Below are 18,438 nucleotides of genomic sequence, written 5' to 3'. Positions count from 1 at the left end.
CCCCTCAAGGGGCAGAATGAGAAATGTATTTTTGGATATGGCAAGTGTATAGATTTGCTTTGCTTGTCTGATCTTATTTTTTATAATGATTTTTTTATTGTTGAGGAGGGAGAATTTAGGGAGCAGAGGGAGGTTATTGAGGTTACTCCCCAAAAAAGAACAAAGAAGAAAAGAAAGAAGAGGCCATTGAAATTTTTAAGCAATATGAAAAAGAGAACAGAAAAAAAGTTCAGAAGGACACATAGACAAGCAGGACAATTTTGGAAGTATAGTTATGCCCTCCACATTGCAGGGCATAGGGGCGCAGTGCCCCTGAGATCTGGAAAATCTGCATAAAATTTTTTGGCCCTCCCTTTGTACTAGAGAAGGAGTCTGAATTATTGTGGTATTAAAAGATAAAATATGTTGATATTATACAATTAGGCATTTATTTTATGCATTTCTGAGTTTCTAAACTTTTTGTACGTCATTTGCCGGCCTTTGTGTGTCATCTGTGGTTTCTGCAAATCTCCCCCAAACTTCCCATTTAATTTCTTATGCTGACCCACAATATATTGGAACTATGACAGGGAAGGTCATGACATGGAAGGAATAACTATAGTAGCATATTGAACTTATTATATGCTTTTAAAAAAGCAAGCTGTATGTAATATAGATCTCTGTTGTCACCTAAAATGATCCTTTCCTGTTGTATTTTGTATATGCAAATGTTCTTTGGGGGAATGAGATAGTGATTAAATTAAGAACAAGAAATAAGATTTTTCCTTTCCTGAGAAGTGTAAATTAAGAAACTTTATTTGATCCAAATTTAATAACCATTTATTAATTGCCTATTCTGCTCAGTCCCTGTGCTCAGCACTGAGGATATTACCTTTCTAAAAAATTCAATTTCATTTATTTTTAGGTCTGCATCCTCTCCATCTCTCTGATAGCCCCACCCCCAACCCAACACATATTGAGAAAGCAAGAAAAACAAAACCCATTATAGACACATAGAATCAAGCAAAACATATTCCCACATTGGCCATGTAATATATGTGTATGTATACACCCAAATACAGTATGTACAAATATTACGTGTGTACTTAGATATGTATTTGTGTGTATATATGTAGATGTATGTGCATCTATACACATATACATTTATGTGTGTATATGTATATGTGTGTGTCTCTGTATGTATCTATGTACATATATGCTTCATTCTGCACTCTTCATCCATCACCTCTCTATCTGGATGTGGGTAGCATGTCTCATCAGGAACTGAGGAAATGCTCTAATAAGGAGTTAGATAAATAGCAATGTTACAAGTCTTCAGAATATGGTAAGGATAAAGGAGAGATCCAGGCAACGTATTGCAGGAAAAACAGGGGTTGTAGAGGTTTTTTCCCAATGGAGGAATCGTGCAAGGATTCATGGAAAAGGAGGTATCTAGACTGAACATTGAAAGGAGGGAGGTAATTGAACAACTGGTGACAGTTCGGCTGAACAGTGGAATAGGGGAGAGAGAGCTAAGTGTTCCATTTTAGACATGCAAAATGATAAATCATACAGAATTATAGACTTTAAAGCCAGAAGGGACCTTCGGAATCTGGTCCAACTCCCTCATTTTACAAATGAGAAACTGAGGCTTAACAAGGTTAAGTGCTTTTGCCAAGATCCATTAACAAATGCTCCTCAAGGGAAAAGATCAGGATGAAACTAGGGCGGATCCCTCAGTTTGGCTAGAACAAAGGGTATGTAAAGGGGAGGCCTGTGAAGCTGGAAAGGTAGGACAGAGCTGAGAATGAAGGACTTTAAATGCCACAGAAAGGAACTGGTATTTTTCTCTAGGGGAATGGGGAGTCAGTAAAGCTGTGGTTGTGACTGTGATGAGAATGCAGTACCATATATCAGAAAAATGTTAAAGCAGAGAACATGGAGTCTCAAAGCTGGGAGGGATCTTAGAGTATTCGTTTCCTATAGTTATACCCTTAGGAAAATGGTAATAACCGATTTTTGTATGACACTTTAAAGTGTGCAATATGCCATCTTATTTGAGCTTCACAAAAACCTGAGCAAGTAGATACTCCAGCTTTTATTATCTCCATTTTACATTTGAGGAAACTGAGGCTCAGAGAGGTAGCCACAGAGGTATTAAGTGTCCAAGGTGGGGTCAAAACCAAGTCTAGCTCTGTAGCCTTGATTTTAAATAACTAGAGAAATACATTCTCCCCCATTTTTAATGATGTAAAAAAAAAAACCCAAAGACATTTTTATTCCATTTTACTTGCCTTGTAAATATATAGTTTTCATTTAACACAATCAGTCAAAAAGCATTAAACGCATAGTAGGGCACCAGGTACTATGTTATATACTTAGGGAGATAAATGCAGTAACATGGAATATATAAAACATTTTCAAAACAAAAGAATTGTGGACTATAGACTGAGAAAGGTGGTGAGGGAGATGTGGGAACCTTAGGACACAGAATATTAGATGCATAGGATGGTTTGCAGTGGGGGAGGCTGGAACCTTGGACAATAGTCAGAAGGTTGTAGCAAGAAAGGGAAAGGAGATGAGATCGGGGTTAGCATTGGATTGTGGGAAAGGGGTTAATCTGAGAGATGTTTTGCAGGGGAAAAATGGACAAGACCTGTTGACAGAAGCAGGCTCCAGGCTCTATTCATTAGACGGTGTCAGATCTGGGTTCCCAGTGGAGTCCCTCAACGTGCTAATAAGCCATGGGGATTTTGGTAAGGGAGAAGAGGGCAGTGACAGAGAAACCCCTGTCTCCCTTCTGCAGAAAAATTGCAGATTCATTTTGCAGATTGATTGTAAACTCCAAGATCTGAGCCAATCTTCTGCAAGCAAAGGGCATTGTCTGCAATTGACTCAATGGGTTTGCTGGCATGGAATCTTCCTCGCTGTCATAGGGAAATGAGAGAATACATTTTTTAAAAGACGCCTGGCTGGCTTTAAATTGTGAGGTCCCTGGCAGTCAGCTTTCATTTTACATCAATCATGTCATAATTAAAATGGAGGGTGACTGTTCTGAGCACAGGAGGACGTGAGCTGAATTTTACCTGTTTCTTCTCAGTATGGAAGGGTTTTGAGTTAGGCAGAAAACCCCTGGAGAATGGTGGTTGGGCTTAGATTACAGAATGTCAGAGATAGAAGGGGCCTTAGAACAGAGAACCTTAGACATGAAAGAGATTGTGGGATACAGGATACAGGCTGTTAGAACAAAGAGCATGGGATCTCCCTTAGAACCCAGAATACAGAATGTTCAAGCTGCAGCAAGATTCAAAACTGCCTATGAATGAAAAAGTATGATCAACTGAGGGCCAAAGCACTGGGGATACACAGAGAACATTCTAGATAGTCCCTTCTCACAATAAGCTTACTCTAGTTGGATCAATGGTCAGTCTTTCAGTAGTGATTAAGGCTTACTACATGCCTAGCACTGTACTAGGTACTAGGGGTACAAGTACAAAAAATGAAAAACTCCCTCCTTGCAAGGAGTTGACATTCTAATAGGGGAGACAAGAAGTATATGTAAAAAATATGACAGATATAAAGCTAATACATATATGTGTGTATACATATATAAGTAAATATACAAATATATGCACAGATATAAATAATACATATATACGATACACATATCTATGATATTTGTATAGGTACAGTGGAGAGAGTGCTGAGCCTGGAGTAAGAAGGACCTGAGCGCAAATCTAGCCTCAGACTAACTGTGTGATCCTGGGCAAGTCATTTAACCTCCAATTGTCTTAGTTCCTCATCTATAAAATGGAGCTAATAGCAGCACCTACCTCCCAGGGTCTTTGTGAGACTCAAATGAGATGAGCATTATAAAGTTCTCGACACATGGTAAGCACTATATATTTGCCACTATTATATATGTGTATGTGTGTGCTTATACACATATACATATATTCATGCACATATATATATATATATATATGCACAAACACCAAATACATGAGATTTTCAAAACAGAACTGGAAAGAACTATAGAACATCGACTGCCAAAAGTGGTGGGGGAAGTGGAAACGTTCTATCATCTATCTGTCTATCTATCCTCTTTCCTTTCTTTCTTTCTTCTTCTTGTTCTTGTTTTTGTTCTTGTTCTTGTTCTTCTTGTTGTTGTTTTTCTTGCTCTTCTTCTTGTTCTTCTTGTTTTTGTTATTATTGTTCTTGTTCTTCTTGTTGTTGTTTTTCTTCTTGTTCTTGTTGTTGTTGTAGTTTTTACCTTTGCAACATCTTCCAAAATGCCCCCTTCTCTCTCCTGATAATGCCACCCCCTGGTACAGATCCTTATCACTGGTCTCTTGCAGTAGCTTGCTGGTGGGTCTCCCTGCCCCATGTCTCTCCTGCCCCTGGTCCCTCATCCATTCAGTCACCAAAGTACAGATTTTCCTAAAGGACAGGTCTGACCATGTCACCTCCACTCAATAAATTCCAGTGACTTTCTATCAATCACCTTCAGGAGCAAATACAAAATCCTCTATTTGATGTTCAAAGCCCTTCCTAACCTTGCAATTCTTTATAGTACCCAGTCATCATCATCATCAAACATTTATTAAGTACTTACTATGTGCGCCAGGTGCTGTGCTAAGTGCAGGGGATACAAAGAGGGATAAAAGATAGTCCCTGCCCTCAAGGAGCTCACAGTCTAACCAGAGAGACAATAAACAAACAAGTGTAGAAACAAACTGGATACAGGAGAAATAAGAAATAATTAACAGAGGAAAAAACACCAGACCAGGACGAGGAGAGAATGAACAACAGCCTGCACAGTTTAATAGAATGGAGGTCATAGAAAGAACTCACTAATGAGTGTAGGGGGTGGGACTTAGAGAGGGTGTTCCAGGTTGGGAAGGCTGTAGGGATGGTTAGATGTTCCAAGGTAAGGAGATCCCAGGCACAGGGAAATTCTAGGATGAGACAGCATTGTTTGGAAGTCCAGGAACCTGGAACAGAGTCACAATGTCTGGGCTATAATGGCTCAGGGAGAATAACCTCTCTTTCTATTGAACTCAAGTCAATATGTCACTTCTAAATATGGCTCACAGAGTGAAGCTTAAATACTTAAATGTACCACTCTACAAAGTACCTGAGTATGCCCAGGGTACTATTTGTAGTGTCTAGGACTTGACTTAGAGGCAGAGCATAGCACCAATTGAGAATTCTGCCATGGAACTGCCTGCACCGGACTCTTCTGCAATGAAACTACACCCAAGCCTCCATCATGTTCATCTCTGCACCCCAAATGGAAGCATCTTTCCAAGCTGAGCATGGAGAGTAGTGACTGTAGCTCATGAACATAGGTTAGGGATTGTCAGAGTCTTCCAGGTCATGTGACTTACAAGATGGAGGACTAGACATTTTCTTTGATCATTATAACCTCTCGAACCTCCTCAAAATAGAAATTACGTGCAAGAGATAAAACAGTTGCAACTGTTTGCACAGTGTAGTGTGCCAAGATCCCAAAGCAGGCAAAAACCCAATGAACTAACAACAGAAAAGACCAATAATCCTTAATCCATGATTTGTTTGCTCAAGATCCTCTCCCTCACCACTTTCTATACTCTGGAAGTATGACTATACAACTTGAACCACAAGTTTACAGCAGAATTCCATTTCATCCCAAGAGCTGCAGAAATTAACTTAGACAGGGACAGCTCTATGCCACAAGAGAACTCAGCCAGAGAACTGGGGAAAATGTAGCACTGGAGCAGGGCACACATGTGTTTCTGTGTGCCACTCCACTAAAGCCCAAGGTCCAGTTTCATCCCTCCCATAAGCCACTTGGGCCAGAGATTGAAGCCTATGAAACATGAAGGGCTCATCATGGGATGGAACTGAGATAGCTTTAAGATCTAACCCCAGGAAAACCAACATCAGAGTAGGGGACGGGGGAGAGTCAGAAAGTTAGCAATAGGGGTAAATAAGGGCCAAAAAGACTGAAATAACCAAAGATCTCAGAAGAAAGAAAGCTAAATTAAAAAACTTAACCATAAGCAGATAAATCAGCAAAAGAGATATTAATAACAGAAGAAAATATAGCCTCTAGATCAGGTGAAAGGGTCTAGGCATCCATGAAAAAATATTGTAAGACAGAAAAATGAATTAATGCCTAATAAGACAAAATACCCTGTGGATTCCCAAGAGTGCATGGAAGCACAGCAGGATGTTCCTGAATAGGTTAAAAGAGAAATAAGACTTGTGAAAGCAGAATTTATGGCCTGCACAGCAGAAATAATTAACAGAATAGGAAAAAGTGTTAAGTCCACAGTGGCAAATCGCACCAAAGAAATAAAGGAGAAAATAACTGATTGGGCATACAAATACATGGAAGCGAAAAACAATATGGAAAAAGAGAAGCAAAAAACACTAACATTCTTAAAAGATTGTCTCGATAGAAGCAAAACATACTGACCTTGAAGACCAGATACATAGAGAAGAGCTAGGGATTATAGGTCTAATAGAAGAACAAGTCAAAAAACCTAAAAGCCATAATGCAAGAAATGATATAAGAAAACTGCCCAGATTATCTGAGCACAGAGCCAAGTGTCAAACAAAAGAATCCAAAGACTGACACTAGAAAAAAACAAATAAAAACCCACGTTGTAAATTCCAGTAGATAACAGTGATTAAATTTAACAACTTTACTGAAAACCAGCAAATTCTACATGTGACCATGAAAATGCCATTTAGATAATTAGGTCTTTAGTATAACAGAGACTATTCTGCACCCACAAGAAATGACAGGACGTGTTCCAAAGAGCAAAGTAGATCAAGATGTAATGCAAAGTAACTGCAAATGTGAGCTTCACTATGAATTGTTTTTTAAAGTTGGACACTCAATAAAAAAGAATCATTCAAAACATTCCTAGAAATAAAATCAGACCTGAAGAAATTACTTACTTCTCAAATACCCCAGAAAATCAAAATATAAGAAATAATAACAAATATAGAAAAAAGATAACAAACACCAAAATAACAGCACAGATATCATGAATACATTCCTTTCTAAATGCGCACAAGGACACAGATAAAAGCAGAAATGTAAAAAAGTGACAGTAAAAAAACAAACCCATAATATCATGGATGAAATTTCACAATAGCCTGCCTACAGGTGAAACAATATTTTTTATGGGACTAAATTAAAGAATGGGAGGGCATGTAAAAGGAGAGAAGAAAGGAACAAAATTGAGGGGAATATAAGATGTACAATCACAAATCAAGTCAAGTCTAATTCAATTAAAGGCTAGTCATGAAAGAAAAATAACTCCCATAGTCTCTCAGGAAGAAGAAAGCCTATAGCAGAATAAGAGAGGGGGGCAAAGGGAAGGATTGAAAAAGGGGAAAATAAATTGAGAAACTGTATTTCCTTTGTGGGAGGGAGGCATCATTGATCAATATTCCAGTGGGAGAAGAGAGATATTCTATAAAGGGAAATCTGGACCCTGGACATAATGGGCATAATCTGTACCTGTTTGGTTCTTAGAGAAACTGCTCATCTTGCATCAGGAGAAAGGGATCAGAGATTCTGGGGTAAATTGACACTGAGGAGTATGGGACGGACTTGGACCCAGGGAAGAGATCTCAAGGCAAATAGCGAACTACACTATCAGGGACACAGGAAAATTTCTACCACAGAACAATGTCCTCTCTATCATCTGTAAGAATAGATATTTCTATGAGTGAGGCACAACAGAAAAAAGGAGGCAGGGATGGGGGTGGAGGAGGAAAGATGAACAAAGCAATAACATAGAAACTATTTAGAAGAAGGAATCCAAAAGAGGTGCCTTCAAAGCTTTAATTCCATGAGGAATACAGACACTAAAGAAGGACTAAATACATACACAAGCCAGAAATCAAAGAATAAAAGTCTTGAATAGATGGAAAGAGAAGATAACTATTGAATAGAATAGGGGAAAGACATCTTTTTTTTTTTAATAAAAAAAGGCACAGAAAATTTTAAAAACTAACAAACAAGAAGAGGAATTGAACAAAGGAGATTTTTCTTGATCCCTTCATTAGGAAGAAAAGAATTTAAATACCTTTAAAATCAGGAAAGAAAAAGAAGTCAATTAGCCAAACTCCGAAACTAGGAAATGAAAAAATAAATGAGTAGTAGTGGGTTTGAGGTAGAAACTAAGAGATCTGGTTGGAATAGGATTGCCTTAAAATTGATTTAACTTAATTAACTGAAGAGATATAGTACCATGTTTAACAGGAAATAGAGAAAAGTTCTAATTTGGAAAAAAAAACCCTCAATTATTAAAGGCAAATGGAGGAAAATGCTAAACCAATTCTCATAAATTTAAGGGTTAATAGATTAAACAATCCAATAAATGAAAAAGAATAACAAAGTGGGTTAAAAAAAAAAACCAAACTACAATCTGTTGCTTATAAGAAACAGATTAAAAAAAATAAAGATATATATAGAATACAAAGGAGAGGGTGGAAAAAATTTAATATGCATCAAGGTAAATCCAGAAAAAGCAGAAGTTAACATTATGCTATCAGACAAAAAAAACAAAACCAAATACTCAAAAGATAAAAAGAGATCAACAAAGAAAGCACATTTTGCTAAATATAGGTTAGAAATATAATTCTTCCTTGGACTGAACAACTCATTCTCTCTCCTCAGGTTCCAACCAATTCATCAACGTTATTTTTGGGGAGCATGAAAAGGCTGTTAGAAGTTGTGATGCCCCAAGGCAAGTCAAAGAGGACAGAAAAAGAAACATTGACTGGAAGATGAAAAGTGACAAATTCAAGGTTGATTTCAGATAAACCTTCCAAGTGGCCAGACCTGTCCCTGAGTGCAATGGGCTATCTCCAGGGGAACATGCTCTCTTTCCTTGGGGGTTGTCCAGTGAGGAATAGATTACCACTTGTCCAGCATGCTGTAGAAGAGAACCTTGTTGAGGGACAGGTTGGAGTAGATATATGGCCTCTGAGATCCTTTCTCATCCTGAGATTCTCTGTGAGAGGTGTAGCCCAATACCCACCTTTACAGGAGGATAGCAGTCCATGAGACTGGATCTAAAACCTGAAAGAAAAGCAACTGGTGGGTAAGAATGAAAAGCAGGCCTCTACCCCAGGCCAAGAAGCTATACTAAGAGAAGGTACAAGAACCTATCTCCTGGCAGAACACTGAAGATATGATGATAGAAAGAGGAACAAAGGGGGGAGTCAATAGTACCAACAGACCTTTGTCCAGGTTAAAAAAGAAAACTGGCTTAAAAAAAAAAGAGCAGAAAATAATCCAGAATAACAGAGGACAGAGTATGGCTTTGGAATTACAGGACCTGGATTCAAATTCTTCCCCCAACAATGATTATGTGCTTGACTTTCAGAAAGTTACTTCCTCTGTATGGGCATCATTCTCCTGTAAAATTGTTCTTTTCCTATGTATAGGATTGAGGGGTTATGCCCTTGTACCCCTCTCTGAATGCAGCTTAATGTAATGTTAACTATGTTAATAAGAGTTAAAGATCTTCCCCACCCATCACTGGGGCTACTTCTCTCTCTGGTAACTATGTATGTGGAGTCAGATAGTTAGATCTCACTGTTGATCTGGGATGTATGTATTACTCATGGTCAGACAGTTGGAAGCCCTGTCTGTTGGTCTTTCTGTTTGTAATTTCTGCTTGTATTTTCCCTGAAGTTCAGGGTGCTGACTTTTCCCCCTGAACTAAATGAATGATATTTGTGCTTGATTAAAGTAAATTGTTGACCCCTTACTAGTTGCTTTCCTTTTAGAAAAGCAGATCTAAGAACCTGTACATTAGACCCTCCTGTGTATGCTGGGGTTCTTGCTGTTACACTGAATCACACTACATTGGGATTCATGGGCAACAGTACTAGAGAAAATTCTTCAGCTGCTCAGGGTTACCTTTAGAGTACGGAAGGAAAAAGTAGTAACTGCTGTTTAGAGATGTGACCGATTAGACCAAGTACAGGTTGAGACGCTGACTCCACAGCCTCTACTTATACAATTTTATGCAACCAATTAGGGCATTAGATTTAGATTCAGGACACTGGTGTTCTATACCAGTGCTTCTTAAACTGTGGATTGTGACCCCATATGGGGTCATTAAAAATGGCATCAGTAAAAGGTTTCTGAATGATAATGACCAAAAATTAATTCAGAACCAAAGGTATAATGAATCTGAGGTGTTTCTGGCAGCCCTTGCCCATGCTGCATCACATAACTTCACTGAAGCTTGGCTTCTGAACACACAGCATATGCACTTTGCATTGCGTATGCCATCATGTCATGCAATGCCAATGAATGCTGGTGAAATAAGAAAAGGGATTGCAAGTGGAAAAAAGTTTAAGAGCCCTGTTCTAGACCCTCAATGATCTTAGCCTAAAATGAATTCTTCTGTGAAGCACTTACCACAGAATATCTTGTTCTTTTCATTTGTGCTAGTCATCTCCCCTCTTGAATTATAAGCAGGAAGGGATAGAGGGGAGAGTCCTCCTCTTAGTAGACTTTTAGCAAATATTTGTTTGATAAATGAAAAGAGATGAACGATTAAATATTGTTCAGGCAGATGGTGATTTATTGCAACATTTGTAAAGAGTCTGAAATCAAGACTCTCTGCCCACCATTCAGGCTAGATGTGAGGAAGATAAATTGAAGCTGACAAAGAAGTGACCAGTCTTAACCACCCACTATGATAGAACCACAGAATAGACCTAGAGACTATTTCCTCCCTAATGCAAAATATCAAAAAAAATTCTTTCATTATGGGGGTTGTGTAAATTTTCCTTTATATTTAAAAATTTCCAAAGTCTTTAGCTGAATTCTGTGTTTCCTTCTTTTTTATTATTTAGACATGCTTAAAATTGTACTTCTTACTAAGGCACTGGAATGTGGAAACAGAAAATCACATTCATTATAACGAATAACAGGAAATGATGGAGGGTCTTTTAGAAGTGATATTTACTTTTGTATCACCTGCCTGAGGGGACTGTCAGGGGCCCCAAAGTGTATGGGCCACCCTGTCCTGCCCTTACACTGGCAAGTCTGGGTTCCTAGAGAAGGTCTACCATCATGTGGCTACTTCAGAAACATTCTCAGGGGCCTAAGAGTAATCCTGCTGTGGGGGGAATATAATCTGCCTTTTTACTACTATGGTTCCTGAGCCACCACATATGTAAAACCAATCATTTGCAACGGTGACATCATTCACTCAAACATAAAACATTTACTTGACAATAAGTCAAAGGTGAGAATAATCATGACGTCACAATTACTGAATATAAAGCGATGCAGTAATAATATATCAAAGTTAACACATTAACATAGGTCACACAAGCATTCATACATTATCCATGGGAGAGAGTGGACACATATTAATAGAAACCTAGGGAGTGGAGGCAACCTATTCAGGGCAACTCACCAACGTACTTGAGCCCTTAATATCATTGGGTCCCTCACGAGCGATTTGCTTCTCTACTAACTGATGTCCTTCTAGTCCTCACAGAGCATTGCAAAGTTGTTCAGATTGGATTTCTGGTCAATACAGACAAGCCTAGCTAGCTCTTCACATCGTAGTAAGCTAAGCTGTTCAACCAACTTCAAATCTCTTAAAGCAGTGGCCAATCCTAACTTTTCCCCTCTGCTTTTTTCTCTCAAACCATATAAGCAGCAGTATAGAGCAACCAAGTACTTCTTAGAAACCTCATCTCTCTCAAACTATAGATACTTCAAAGGGGCAGTAGTTCTACCCACTGCAGAATTTTGTTGTTAAGTCATTTCTTAGTCATGTCCAACTCTCCATGACCCCATTTGGGGTTTCCTTGGCAGAGATACTGGAATGGCTTGCTATTTCCTTCTTCAGCTCATTTTACAGATAAGGAACTGAAGCAAACAGGATTAAATTACTTGTTCAGGGCCACACAGCTAGTTAAGTCTGAAGCCAGATTTGAACGCAGAGAATGAGTATATTCCTAACTCCAGGTCTAGCACTCTATCCACTGTGCTACCTAACTGACCACAGCAGAATTTAGCTTTCTTCCACTTGGCAGGCTCACAGCCTTTTCTTCAGGAAGTCAAAAAAGTGATGCTTATCCTCTAATGAGTAAGCCCCAGATCTAACAGTTAAAGTCTTCCTGTCAACTGAGTGCCCCTGCTGTCAACTTCTTAATTCTCCTGTCATTCCTCTTCACTAGGTTCTTCTATAATCTCAATGGATGAAATTGGAGCTTCATAAAGTCAGCCTTTCTGTTAGTTATAAAGGCAACAGTCCTTATTTAATCATCCTATGGTCTAGTTAAAAATATTGTTATTTTTATAACTAACAGAAGACATATTTAATCATCCTATAGTCTAGTTGGGTAACTAGGTGAAGCAACGGATAGAGTATTTGACCTAGAGTCAGGAAGACTCATCTTCCTGAGCAGAGATTCCCAAATTTATCTGGTGTACCACCCTTTTTTAAAAAAAATTACTCAGACCCCTCTGGAAATCTATTTTCTTTAACCCTTTAATTTTTTTTTTAATTTGCATCATTTCAAAAAAAATAATATATACATATATGCTTTAAAATGACTCATCTTAAATTTAATAAGTTACTGTGAATTTGTGGGGGTTTGCATTGAAATTTTGATGATACAATATTGCATCATGTAACCATATCTTATTGAATTATAAATAAGTCATTACATGCACATATTCCTGCCAATTCATGCTGGACTTCCTGATGAGGCTGGCCTGCTAACACTTGTCTCTGTCCCCCTGTCAGGGGACTTGACCACTTATCAGTTAAAACTTGGATTTTGTGTGTCTATTTGGAAAATAATGTAATCACTATGATTTTAAATCTGTTACACAACAGATGAAACATGTATGAATTGTTTTTTAAATTTTTTTTCTTCTTTCTTTATGTTTCCACTTCTCCCTTATTTTTATTTGATGTCCCCCAGTTGTACCCAAGGCTACTGCCACTCCTCCCACTCCTGATCATTGCAGTGCCCTTCAGGGGGCAGTATTGCACACTTTGGGAACCTACCTATGTTTCTGAATTTAAATCTGGCCTCAGACACCTACTAGCTGTGTGACCCTGAGCAATTCACTTAACCCCATTTGCTTCAGTTTCCTTATATGTAAAATGAGTTGCTGAAGGAATGGCAAGCCACTCCAGTATCTTTGCCAAGAAAACCCCAAATGGGGTCATAGAGTTGGACATGATTGAAATGACTAAACAATCAAAAAAGTAGTCTAGTTATTTGATATGCCACTTTGTGAACTTTAACTCTCAAAGTCTAAAAAAAGTAACATGCAAATGTAGTTGAGGGACCATAATGCTTTGCAGCCTCAATAATTTCTCTGAATTCAAAAAAGTCCTCTAACTTCCCTATTTGGTGCTCAAATTCTGTGTCTCAAATCATTTCATGTAAATGCTGTTTCTTTACACTTGATTTTGATCAGTTTTTTATAAACAAGAGCTTATGAAGTTTTCTTATTCTGCCGCTTTTCACAACTAAACTATTTACCAAATAAAGGAATAATATCTTGCCTTCACAAGTTAATTCTTTTTCTTTGCATAAAAATTAATTTTCTGTTCATATATAAAAGGGGGTTGAATTTATACTTTAATCCTTCAAATATCTGTGATTTCCTTGATGAATGCACTCCCTCTAATCAGCTCTGGTAGAAACCTCTCTACGAATTATTAGATAATCTTTGAGGCCAAAAAATGTATCACTCTCTGGCTAATCTGATGATGAACTTCTCTAGATGCTTCAAGAATAATCCTTGGTCAACCAACATATAGTTTATCACTGACCTGCTACACTAAAATCCTATTCTGCTGCCTCATAGTAGTGTGGAGGTGATCCTGCAAAGGCTATACTGGAAAGTGTCCTGACAGTAGAAAACTGGGAAAGAGGCACTTGATATTTTCTGAAGATTATCCTATATTCAGTGCAATCAGAATTTCTGGGAGTTTGATATCCGTTGTAGATGTCATTCTCCCCAAAAGAGTATGTGAATACTGATCTGCCCTGAGAAAGTAAGAAGACAATGGCTTGAAAAATGAAGTAAGGCTTTAAGTTCTACTGATTGGTGGTAATTATCCAAGAAGGGACCTTTTCTGTAGATTTATCACGAGAGTCTAACATATCTATCTTAGCTCAGTGACCCCTCCTTTATTGATGAACATTTGGGAGAAGCTAAGTTGTTTTACCTAACATCATCTTACATAGCTGTGATGGAGGCTCATACCTTCCCTGCCCTTCCCTCACCATCCATTCACCTAACTTTCTTCTTGTTGTTTGGTCATTTTCAGTCATGTCTGACTCTTTATGATCATTTTATAGATGAGGAAACTGAGGCAAGCAGGGTTAAGTGACTTGCCCAGGGTCTCACAACTAGTATGTATCTGAGGTTAGATTTGAACTTGGGAAGATGAGTCATACTGACTCCAAACCTGACTGTCAGTGCACGATGGCACCACTAAATTGCCTAGCTTCTCTCTAGGAGCCAATATTTCATGGAATATTAGATTAAGAAGGAACTCTTCATTTTTCAAAGGGTGAAATTGAGATATGGAAAGGGTGAATGACTTCTGGTTTTCTTTTAACATTAAAGTGATTTTTTTAAAAATTATCTCTCCAAGAAAATATAATTGGACCTGACCTACAAATGAGCATTTCTGCACATCTCTCCACCAAAATATGATATCTTTTGGATTTAGATGGACTAAAAGCACAGAATGGCAGAAAAGGGGGCAGAATGTTCCAAGAATCACATTATTTTTATAACATTTGTAAACATTAACTCGAGGCAGTATAGGGTTGGAAAGACAGTTGGCCCAGAATCAGGAGGACCTAGGTTTATGTCCTGTTTCTGAAAGACCCTGAGCAAGTCACTTAACCAACCTTTCAGTGCCCCCAGGTAATCTTTAAGATGATAAACTACATTACTGGGACTGATTTGAATTGTTAGAAGATGTTTCCTCATAAGAAATTGACTACACCAATGAAATTCACAAGTCCAGTCCAAAATAATCAACATTTATTTAATTCTTGGTAATCTGCATGTGGAATTCTTGTCCAAAGATCATTTAGGTGACATACTATGGTAAGAACTGAATCAGACCAATCTTAACATTCTTTCTATTAATAAAATGAAAAGATGTAAAGATTGAAAGGGAAGGATCGCTCATGGTTTCTTCTTGGAGAGGAGGCAGAAATGAACTCATCATGTGTCCAAAAGCAAGAAGAAACATCTTCATTACATTGTGTATGATGACCTAAAAGACCACTGTGGGATGAATTACAGTTTATGCACCAATATCTATTGCAGAAGATAAAGAGACAGAGAAGTTCTATGAAAGAATAAGACCCTCCAAATAAATCAACATATACTTAAATATTCAGTAACTTTAGTGTAAAGATGGGTATAGGAGAAGATGGAGAAAAAAGTGTAGGAAAATATGACTCAAGGTCACAAAAGAGGTTGAAGGTGTGAAACATTGACAACATTATATCACAAATAATTCTCTTCAAGAAATGAGTTAGAAAGTGCTGGACATGGCATGCACTGCACAATATCACAAAAATAATAACTAGTGACTGATACAGGAGTTGTTTCTGAAACAGCTCTCTGTAAGTCAGACCATTGCTGTGTTTGAGAAAAGATCCAAATCAGCACTAAGTAAGAGGAAAAGATAAAAATGAGATAAAGAGTTGATATACAACGAAAAGACCTATAACCTGACATTCAAATAAGCTATCAGTGCAGAAAAATTAGACTTGGTATAAAGAACAGATACTGGGCCATCATCATTTTCTACAGAAGTTAAAACGATGTCAATCAATTGCCAAAACAAAGAGGCCCAAAGAGCCTAGATACCACCAGAACCAGCAAATATTGGATGATTGTAGAAAACAGAAAGAAATGAAAACTATGGAGAATATGGCTTAGAATACTGACTCATTTGTAAAATTTTATGGAAGAAGATGGTAAACGATTATGAGCAGTATAATCTCATAAAATTGCAAGAAGCAATAGAGGGGAAAACAGGTGGACAGAAAACTCAGCACAATTTTATTAACCCTAGAGATTGCTCTTCTGTTTATACTTCATGCAAGACATTGAGAACTAGCATTTTTTAATATAGCACTTTAAGAGTTGCTAAACACTTTACAAACATTATCTCATTTGATCCTCACAAGAATACTGGGAGGAAGGTGTTATTCTCCCCATTTTACAGAGGGGGAAACTGAGGTTGAGAAAGGTGAAGTAACTTGTCCAGAGTCACAGAGTTAGCCAATTTCTGGGGTATGACTTGAACTCAGATTTTCTTGACTCCAGGTCCAGTGCTCTTACCCACTTCAACACTTAAGTCTGGAAACGATGGAGATGATATCTCTGCAACAAAACTCCAGAAGGTTGTTGTGAACCTCAAAGGAACTGGGGTTTCTGAGTGATGGTGGCAGCAGGAGGGTCTAGAAGTGGCAGCAAAAAGCAGAGAGATTGCTTGATTCCTCCTCCTGTCCTAGTGTGTTTTATAACGTGAGACAAGGAAAAACCAGTACTAGAGGGAATGCCCAGTAACATAACATCCCAAGGAGGGAGGGAGGAAGGAAGAAATAAAGGGAAGGAGAAAGAAGGAAATAAACATTTATTAAGTACCTCCTATGTGCTAGACTAGGGGCAGCTACGTGGCACAGTGGATATAGCACTGGACTTGGAATAAGGAAGATCTGAGTTAAAATCTGCCCTCAAATACTTAATAGCTATATGTCTCTGGGTAAGTCGCTTAACCCCTGTTTGCCTCAGTTCCTCATCTGTAAAACTGGGGCACACTGGAGAGAGAAATGGCAAACTACTCTAATATCTTTGCCAAGAAAGACATTTGATAAACTCTCAGACTTTCAAGACAGTGTTTAAAAAAAAATCCTGAACTTAACAGAAAATTTGACATACAAGAACCAAGAGAAATATAAGGTATATACCAAAGACTAATTATAAGGGATTCATAAGGACAGACTATTTACTTTTAAATTTATGTATATATATATACATATATATACACATATATATGTGTGTGTGTGTTTATGTTTGTATATGTGTATATGTATATATAAAGTGTAAAATGTGTGTCTAAAATTCTTCTTAATAATTGGTTAGCTCGTAAGTAAGAGTGGGCAAAACCTGAGTAAGATATGAATTTAAAAAGTAAAACCATTTAGGAACAGCCAAAAAAAAGTAATTATTTTATACAAATGAAATACAAAAGGAAGAATCAATACAGAAGAATTAGATGGGAGAGAAGGGCTGATAACTCTGGTAACCTACTTTCATGAGGAATGGGTTTAAGGGGGAGCAATACATATATATTTAGAAGAGTACAAAAGTTTTCTAAATTCAGAAGAAATAAAATGGAAGGGGCATAGAGAGGGGGAGAGGACAAGGGAGGGATCTGTAGAAGGGAGAGGGAGGGAATAGACAAAAAAGGTGGGTATAGAAAGCTGTTTAGATTTATAGGAATGGGAGGATAGGTGAGGTTAGGCAAATAATAGGAGGGCAAGGTAGCGGGTAGAAGTAAAATAGAAGCAATAGGAGGGATAGGAAACAAGACATACGCACAAACATAAAAAATAAAGATCAGGAGTAGAATGTGTTTGGGAAAGTATATGTCTATATATGTATGTATATATGTATGTGTATATATTTATAGCTACAGAGAAACGTATCTAAACTTCATTACTGGGGGTTTGGGAGGAGGGGACAAAAGAACAAAGTGAAAAAGCGCTCAGCAGAGAACAAAAGAACTCATAAGGAAGCAAAGAAAAGATGAACAATTTTCAACACAGTAAGTATTATTTATCATACAGGCCTTCTTGAAATGAAAATTTATTGTTACATAATTTGAATCTTCTCTTATGTTCTGCTATGCACGACATGCTTTTTTTTCTTTTTAACTTTGTATTTAAGTTCCAATATTTAAGTTTATGATGTGTTTCTGCTTCTTTTCTCTATTCTCTATTTGTGTTCTGGCATATGAGTCTAAAATAAAATATATTTACCTTTCTAGGTGTCTCTTGATTCCTGTGTTTGCATTTCAAAGTTTGTACTCAGTTCTGTTTTTTTCATCAGTAGGGCTTAAAATTCCTCTAATTAATTTAAGGACCACTCATGCAAACCACTCCAGTATCTTTGCCAAGAGAATCCCAAATGGGGTCACAAAGAGTCAGACATGACTGAATAAAAACCAGGATACTACCTTGACCCTTACATAGGTAATATCATTCGATCCCTTTCTCATCCATGATTTCGCAGCGTGATTTCAGCCCTGTGATGAGGTTTACCAGGGATTATTAGTTCCAGTTTGACAAGAAAAGATACTCAGGGTCAGAGGGGATAGGGAAACAGATGTAAGGGATTGGACATCAAGACTT

The 18,438-nt window shown here is 37.7% G+C and overlaps 1 long non-coding RNA gene across 1 annotated transcript in view; it reads left to right on the top strand.

Annotated features, from left to right (window-relative positions):
• Nucleotides 1-10,830, top strand: part of LOC140505146 (uncharacterized) — a 110,037-nt gene extending 99,207 nt beyond the window's left edge. The window contains exon 3 of the long non-coding RNA XR_011967392.1: nucleotides 8,663-10,830. This is a non-coding gene — a long non-coding RNA (uncharacterized lncRNA). The remainder of the gene's footprint in view (nucleotides 1-8,662) is intronic.
• Nucleotides 10,831-18,438: the final 7,608 nt, after the last annotated feature.

The sequence above is a fragment of the Notamacropus eugenii genome, chromosome 5 (assembly GCF_028372415.1).
Source record: "Notamacropus eugenii isolate mMacEug1 chromosome 5, mMacEug1.pri_v2, whole genome shotgun sequence".
Classification (NCBI taxonomy): domain Eukaryota; kingdom Metazoa; phylum Chordata; class Mammalia; order Diprotodontia; family Macropodidae; genus Notamacropus; species Notamacropus eugenii.
This window is presented reverse-complemented; position numbering and strand designations above follow the sequence as displayed.